The following is a 7,827-nucleotide window of genomic DNA, read 5'->3' on the forward strand; positions in this document are numbered from 1 at the left end:
ACAACTTTCAATGACCATGTCAATTCCTTCCTCCCCCAAGAAGCTTCCATCAACATTAACATGCTCCTACTCCATACACCACCATTTCATTATTTTTGAGCACCTAATGTGAATGACATTTATTATAATAGTAAATAGTCTTTATAATCAGTCAATCCAGTTCATATTTATGGAACACTACTATGGGCCAGGCATTTTTATGAGTGTCTTACCCACACAACAGCTTTTTGATGTATATGCTACTCATAAGGATCGTTTGATTCTTTGACGTTAGATAGGCACAATAAATCCGAGTCGGGCAGTTATGTTATTGACTTTGAAACCCATCAGTCCCTGGGAACATGATGGAAGACACGGGAATGCTGATTTGCTGCATGTAGAGTGGCCAATTGATCTGTGAAGAAGTCCTTTAGGAAACGTTTATTTTTGAGAACAGCAGGCATGGCTTAGCATTGTGGATGGTGCTGTCCACCCCCAACTAGGCTTCTGCTGTGCATGTAAGAAATAGCTGTGAATTTTGGTGTCTTCCTATATAGTTTTTCCCCCAAGAGAATGACATTCCCTGGCCTAGAACAAAATGTCCTTTTTTGACCTTCCAAGGCCAGTGTGCCCAGGCTCCCTGTAACTCCAAAAGAATGATGCCCACTGATGTCTTTCTCTTACAAGGTTCAGGCTTAGTCGTAAACTCCCTTACACACAAGTACCCCCATCCAAAAGTCATGGATTGAATGCTCATGTGTGGCAGTCACTGTGCTAGGTGTTAGGATCATAGTATTGAAAAGAATAAGGCACAGCCCCTGCCTAGGCATCCTAATCTAATGGGGAGTTAGAGAAGTAAATGAATCGTGCCATCGATGTTTAAGGGGTCAGAATCAAGGTAGCACAGGCCATGGGGTGTGTGCATAGAGGCAAACTGAGTGGGAGTGCACTCCAGGCTGTGTCAGACAAGGCTGGGCTTTGGTGTCCGTACTGTTTGATGATAATAACTGTCGCTTACCAAGTACCACTATGTCCCCGGTATAAAGCGCCAGACACTTATGTTGCTTAATTTAATCCTCATGATGATACTCTGAGGACTGTTTTAAATGAATCAATACATTACAGTATTTAGAGGAGTGTCTGACTCATAGTAAGTGTACCATAAACGATACCTATTCTTATTCTGTATTCTCTCTCTCTCTCTTTCCCTTCCCTTCCCTTCCCTTCCCTTCCCTTCCCTTCCCTTCCCTTCCCTTCCCTTCTCTTCTTCTCTTCTCCCTCTTCTCCCTCTTCTCCCTCTTCTCCCTCTTCTCCCTCTTCTCCCTCTTCTCCCTCTTCTCTTCTCTTCTCTTCTCTTCTCTTCTCTTCTCTTCTCTTCTCTTCTCTTCTCCTCTCCTCTCCTCTCCTCTCCTCTCCTCTCTTCTCCTCTCCTCTTCTCTTCTCTTCTCTCTCTTCCTCTTCTCTCTCTCTCTCTCTCTCTCTCTCTCTCTCTCCAGATAAAACTGAAATTCAGTGAGAGGAGCTCAAAAGTCCATAGGGTTCAAGCATAAGTCTTCGGCAATTCCCAAGGAGGCCCAAAAGGCAGCCTGAGTTTCCATCATTGGCAGCAGGGATAGGTAAGAAGTGCTAGGTTCACGCAGTGGGATGCCATGTAGCAGATAGAAGCAGTGGATTAGCAACACAAGTGGCACTAGTGCCAGTAGTAGGACTTGATCATGGGCTCCTCCTGCAGAGGGCTTCTCAGCTCCAGCAGATGGCTGCCCTGTGGAAATAAAGCCTATGACAGATACAGCAGGATGACTCGCTCTGCATCTGTCCTCCCTTCCTCCTCAAGCCTCCCTGAATTGCAGAGGCTGGAAAAGTAAAATCCACCTTTCTCAGCCTCCCTTACAGGTTCTGGGTATGGTTAGAGTCTGCCATTTAGATGTGCTCATAGGAGGCTCAGACCAAATGAAACGGAGATGACGGTGGAGTGACCGTGTTGCTACACTGTATTGCTGCTGTGGTTCTGGCCAATGCAGAGCCACTAGCAACAATGGCAGTTCCCCGTCCTGAGCTGTGGCTCAGGTGGTAGGAACCTGGAGTGAGCAGTTGAGATAGCATCTGGGTGTGTTCCGAGTGCTGTCCCTGGGGCCCAGCCTGTAACCCAGTCCTCCATCAATTTCCTAAGCACTTAATTCCCTGTAATGTTTTCCTGCTTAACCATAGCTAGAACATTTTTTATTTGTGCGTGTGCTTCAGAATTTCAATGATTTGTAAATAAGGACTTACATAAAGCACCTAAAGTTTTCTAACCCTGGCTTCCTCACCTACAAAATGGTTGTGTGAGACCACTTCCCACGCAGTGGGAAGGATTCCATGAAATATCATTTGCAAAGTGCCCGTCATATAGCAGCTGCTCAATAACCGACAACTTTGTGCAGCTTAAAAAGCATGGGTTTTTAGAAACTGTGTTCAAATTATGATAATAGTGCTTACCAGCTATGTGACCACACAAAACTTTCCACAGCCTCGGGCAATGTGAATGATAAAATACCTACTGCTGCATGGTCTTTTTGTTTGTGTGCTGGTTTTGGTGAGCCCTGAAGAGCTAACATGTACAAGGATGCCTAGCATGGTGCTTGCATGACACATAGTTGTCTCTTCCCAAATGATAATTTCCTCCTTTATCTCCTACTTCCTTCCATTCATAGTAATATTTAATATGCTTTGCTGATAATGAGGATGTTTGGAAAGAAACTAATGAGGTAAACAGTTGTAAAGGACACATTTACACAGGGGCCATTTGTTCCCTGTTAGGAGACTGACAATTTTTTTCATTCCATAATACAGGAAATAAAGTGGTATCTGTCATTTCAGGAGGTGTGTCTGAGTGCTCTGGAGACTCTTCTGCTGCACCTCTTCCCTGCCACCAACCATCCTTCCTCCTGCTACCAGAGCCGTGGCTCAGCTCTGCTTCGGGAGATGGGACTTGTGCTCTGGGCATCTGAGGACCTGGCAAGTGAGGTAAGACTGGGCTGGGAAGCGGTAGCCCTCTGATAGCCTTGGCAAAGTGCTAATAAGCTAAAAGGAGGAATGGATGATGCTGGACACATAGCAGGTCTGTTAGTTTGTCAAGAGTCATAGGAACCCGGTGTTATCTGCGGAAGGGTAGGGTCAGGTGCAAAGCAGGTGTATTGAGTGGAATCAGAACTAGAAAACTGCTGGTAGAATAAGGAACATAGTAGTCATTTTAGGGCTATTGCTACCCTTTCTTGCTGTGAGATATACTTCTTGGCAAGAAGTGCAACCAGGGAAATCCATTGAAATATATTTGTAGAAGCCATCAGTAGACATTTATGTTGAGTACTGCCCACCGTATGCTCCAGCAAGCTTTGGAGGGGAGAACAGTGTTTTGTTTTTATTAGTTTTTTAAATCCCTTCCAAACCCTATTAGTGGTGATTAGCACATGACCTGTAGTTCATTGTTAATGTAGGCAGGGCATCTTCTGGAGACGCTTGGCCATTTGACAAACATCTGTGGAATGCCCACTGTCCCCTATATTCCTGCCAGCAGCCTTGCTAGAGTTGGAGGATACAAAGTTCCTGTACCCAAGAAACTGACATTCTAGAGACAGAGGCAGATGCAGGCACCCGGCTAACACTAATGGAGTGCCTACTATGTTCCTGCACCTACCAGCTCTGGGGATATAACAGTATACCTGGTCCCTGCCCTTAAAGATGTTTTAGGCTGTGAGGGTGGGACAGTGGGAAGGAAATGTCAGGTGGACAGGCAGTTGCAGTCTGGTGTGGGTGAATGATCCAGGTGTGAGCAGGAATTATCCAAGTGACTAGGAGGGGGGTCATGTGTGTGTTTTTGTTGCTGAGGGTGAGAAGAAGCCATTTCAGGTGAAGAAGCTGCACTTTGTACAAGAAAGGACATGGAGCCCCACAGAGCTGAGTGAGCTCAGTGTTGCTGTAGGGTAGGGGACAGGCTGGGAGGCCTTGATAGGAAGTGAAATTTCAAGCAAGTTGAGACTGGATCTTGCTAAAACTTGTTTATCAAGCTCACAACCTGAACTTCATTCTAAAGGCAATGGGAAACCAGAGAGGTATTTTAAAAATGGATTGAATCCATTACTCCTACAACTATCTATTGAATATTAACTATGTATGCATTTGCTGCTCGACTAGATACTGGAAATCTGATGATGTCTAAAACAATTTTCGTCTATGTGGGGTTTATGATCTAATATGAGAGAGACAAACTAATTTTTTACAAGGAGAATGTATTAAGGTAGTGTTTATGTAATTAAAACATAATTAAAATCATAACATACTCCACAGTTACCCAACATACATATAAAGTTATTAAATATGACAAGTGCTGTGAAGGGAGCTCCAAGTCGGCTGGTGGTAAAATGCCAAATAATGGCTAATAGTCACAGACATTTGGTAAGTGATCATTATGCAGCTGTCATCCTGCTTCATGCAGATTATCTCATTTAATCTTCAAAGCAATCAGATGAATGAGTTTCCTCTCCATGTAGGGACATAGGTCTGACTCTAAGACTTGTACAACTCATTGAGGTTGCATTTTGATTTCATCTTTTGCTAACAGCAACTGTGATAGTAGACTGGATAATGGCCACCTGAAAATGTTCCCACCCTAATCCTTGAAACCTGTGAATCGGGCACCGGTTGAGCGGTTGAGCATCTGCCTTGGGATCAGGGCATGACCCAGGGGTCCTGGGATTGAGTCCTACATTGGGCTCCCTGCATGGAGCCTACTTCTCCCTCTGCCTGGGTCTCTGCCTCTCTCTTTGTGTCTCTCATGAATAAATGAATAAAATCTTTAAAAACCTGTGAATATATGGTTTATACATGGCAAAAGGGACTTTGCAGATGTGATTGCAATGGGGAGAGTGTACTATATCCAGGTGAGTTCAATGTCATCACAAGGGACCTCATAAGAGAGAGGCAAGAAAGTCAGAGAGAGGGAGGAGTAGAGAGAGGAAGGAGAGGCTGAAGGATGTGCTTTGTAGATGGAAGAAGTGGCCGCCGGCTGTGGTAAGGCCTCTGGAAGCTGGAAAGACAAGGAAATGGATTCTCCCTTAGAGCTTCCAAAAGGAACAAAGCTCTGCTAACACAGTGATTTTAGCCCCTAAGAACCATTTTCATTTTCTGACTTCCAGAACCATACGATAAATTTGTGCCATTTTAAGCCAACAAGATTGCAGTAATGTGTTGCAGTGGCACTAAGAAACTGGTAAAGCGAGGTTTGGGGGTACTTACTTCACAACAGCTGGATTAAAAGCCCTACATCATTAACACTCCGCTTTGCCTAAGAGGGCAAAGTATGTCAAGTGTTTTAGATTGTAGATCTGCAGTTGGGGAAGGAGTCGGAAATAGGAGGATGGGAGGAAGTGGGAGAGAGGATGCTTAAGTGCGGGAGCATCAGAAACAAAAATGCAAGGGCAGAGGTCGACATGAAGGCACGTGTAGAAGGGGGTTTTGCAAAAACCACCAGGCCTATACCGCAGGGCCAGAGTGCGACCTGAGGCTGGAACTTGGCTGTAGTCAGGCCACGGAGCTGGACCTCGGCAGTGAGGAGCCGCGGGAGGACCTCGAGGGGGCTGTGACACAATTAAGCAGCGTTTTATGAAGAATTCCCTCCATGGGGGGGGGGGGGGGAGAGTGTGGGAGGAGAGGGGCTGGGCCACCGCCTGTCCCTATAATCTAGCCTGAACCAGGTCCGCAGTGGGAAGGGAGAGAGTCTCCCTGTCCTAAGGCACACAGAGCTCTGCGGTCCCGTATCCCGGCAGTTCAGTGTGGTCCCCAGACCTTGGCGGTGTCCTTCAGACCTTGCAGGGAGCCCTTAAGTTTCTTTTTTTTTTTCAAGGTTAAAATTTTTTTCATTTCATTTTTCTACTCTCACTCTCTCACAGCACATAGTAGAGTTTTTCAGAGGTTCCAGGTGTGAAATCACGACCGACTCAATGCAAAAGCAGACCTCCTCTCTCTTTTATTAAGTAAGACATTAAAAAGACTTGAAAAAATGTGTTTTGGAAAATATTATTTCACCAAAATGCTCTTTACGCTAATATATAATGACTTATTTCTAAATGAGTATATATTTACACATCTTGGTATTAATTTATAATATGGTATATATTGACAGATATAAGCCATGTAAACAATAGCTCTTTGAGGTCTTCACTAATTTTTCAGGAGCATACAAAGTTTGTGAGACCTAGAAGTATGAAATCTGCGATTGTACGCAAATCTCCGGCTTGTGTCTGTTTATTTGGGATATATTACTAGACGGAGGCCTTTTAAATTCTGGAAGAGGAGAGGCAGATATGGCTCTTCCCGACTGGTTGAGGAGGCTCCGTGGGATTGAGGTGTGTGCACAAACGCACACAACTTGCGCGAGTGGGAGTGGAATAAGGGCTGAAAGGCATGTGTTTCTGCCCAGGAGAGCCGGGCCTGCTGGAAGGAGGCCTGGGGAGGAGGCTTCGGGCTGCAGCCCGCCTCCAAGGGCCGGGGTGTGCTCCAGGCTTCGTCTTCCCAGCCGTGCCCAGCGCCACCTCTAGAGGCTGGAAGTAGAAGCCACGCGGGTCTTACTTTACCTTCCCGCGGGAGCAGCCACATTTCTGTCCCAGGAGTTAGAAACTCCGGGCTCCCTGATGACTCGCAGCAGGCGATGCACAGCAAGCAGAGCTCCGTTTTCTTGTGAGGAGGTGTGGAGTCTAGAAACACTGTGTTTCAGTGATGAAAGCGCTGGACCTAAATCTTCACTCAGATTCAGTCCGCAACTGGGGCTGCTTGATCTCTGTGGGTTTCAGTTGCTTAGGAGGAAATAGTCCGCATGACCTGGCCATAAAGATCCCCCCAGCCCCAGCAGCCTATGGCCCTAGGTGCCCAACGTCCCCATGGCCCATGCCATAGGAAGAGATATCAGGGAGAAGGCTCGGTTTCCTCTCAGGGCTCTCCTTGCATTCATGGGTTTAGCTCAACCTGCATCTGACATTAGGATGCATCTGCGTGATTACAGAGATCACAGATTCTGTCCTTTAGCAAGTTTATTTTTTATGAACTTTTCTGCAATTGATCCATTTATTAAGCAAACAAGAATAAGCTGGTGTTGACTGAGATGCGGGTCAGGCAAGTGGGTCAAGGACTAAATGTGTATTTTCTCACTTGATCCATACCCCACCCCTGTAAGCTAGGTGCTACCATTATTGCCACTTTACAGAGGAGAAAACTGAGGCCTGGTGAGCTTAAGTAACTTGCCAAGATCAGGAAACAACCGTGTGGCAGAATCAGAATTCAAAGCCAAGCAGTCTGGCACAGTCACGACACGATACGATACTAGCCCCTGATAAGGAGTCTGAGGTTTTCTGAGGATTTGCTGTGTCCTTGGAGATTTATGCATATTATCTCATTTAATACAGTGATTCTGTAAAGTCGTATTGTTATCTCAATTTTAAAAGGAGGACACTTATTCTCAGGTTACCAAGTACCAGAGCTGAGATTTCATCTCTGTGACTTCAGAGCCTGAGCTCTTCATTTTTATTCAGAACCATCTGTGTGCCAGGGAAAGATGGGGAAGACCAACTGAGTCCACAGGAGCTTCTGCTCTAGTTTCTGGTGGGATAGTAATGGTCGCAGACATTCACTGAGCACCTTTCTAAGCCTTGACATGTATGGACTCAGTCCTCACACAATCCAGTGAGATAGATCTGATTGCTATTCCATTTCACAGATGAGGAAACAAAGCCATGGAGACAGAGGGGTTAAATAAGTTGCCGGAAGTGTCTCCCACTTTTGGTAATGGTAGAGTTGGGCTCCAAACACAGGAAGCTT

This window comes from Vulpes lagopus, chromosome 3, assembly GCF_018345385.1.
Source record: "Vulpes lagopus strain Blue_001 chromosome 3, ASM1834538v1, whole genome shotgun sequence".
In the NCBI taxonomy this organism is placed as follows: Eukaryota; Metazoa; Chordata; class Mammalia; order Carnivora; family Canidae; genus Vulpes; species Vulpes lagopus.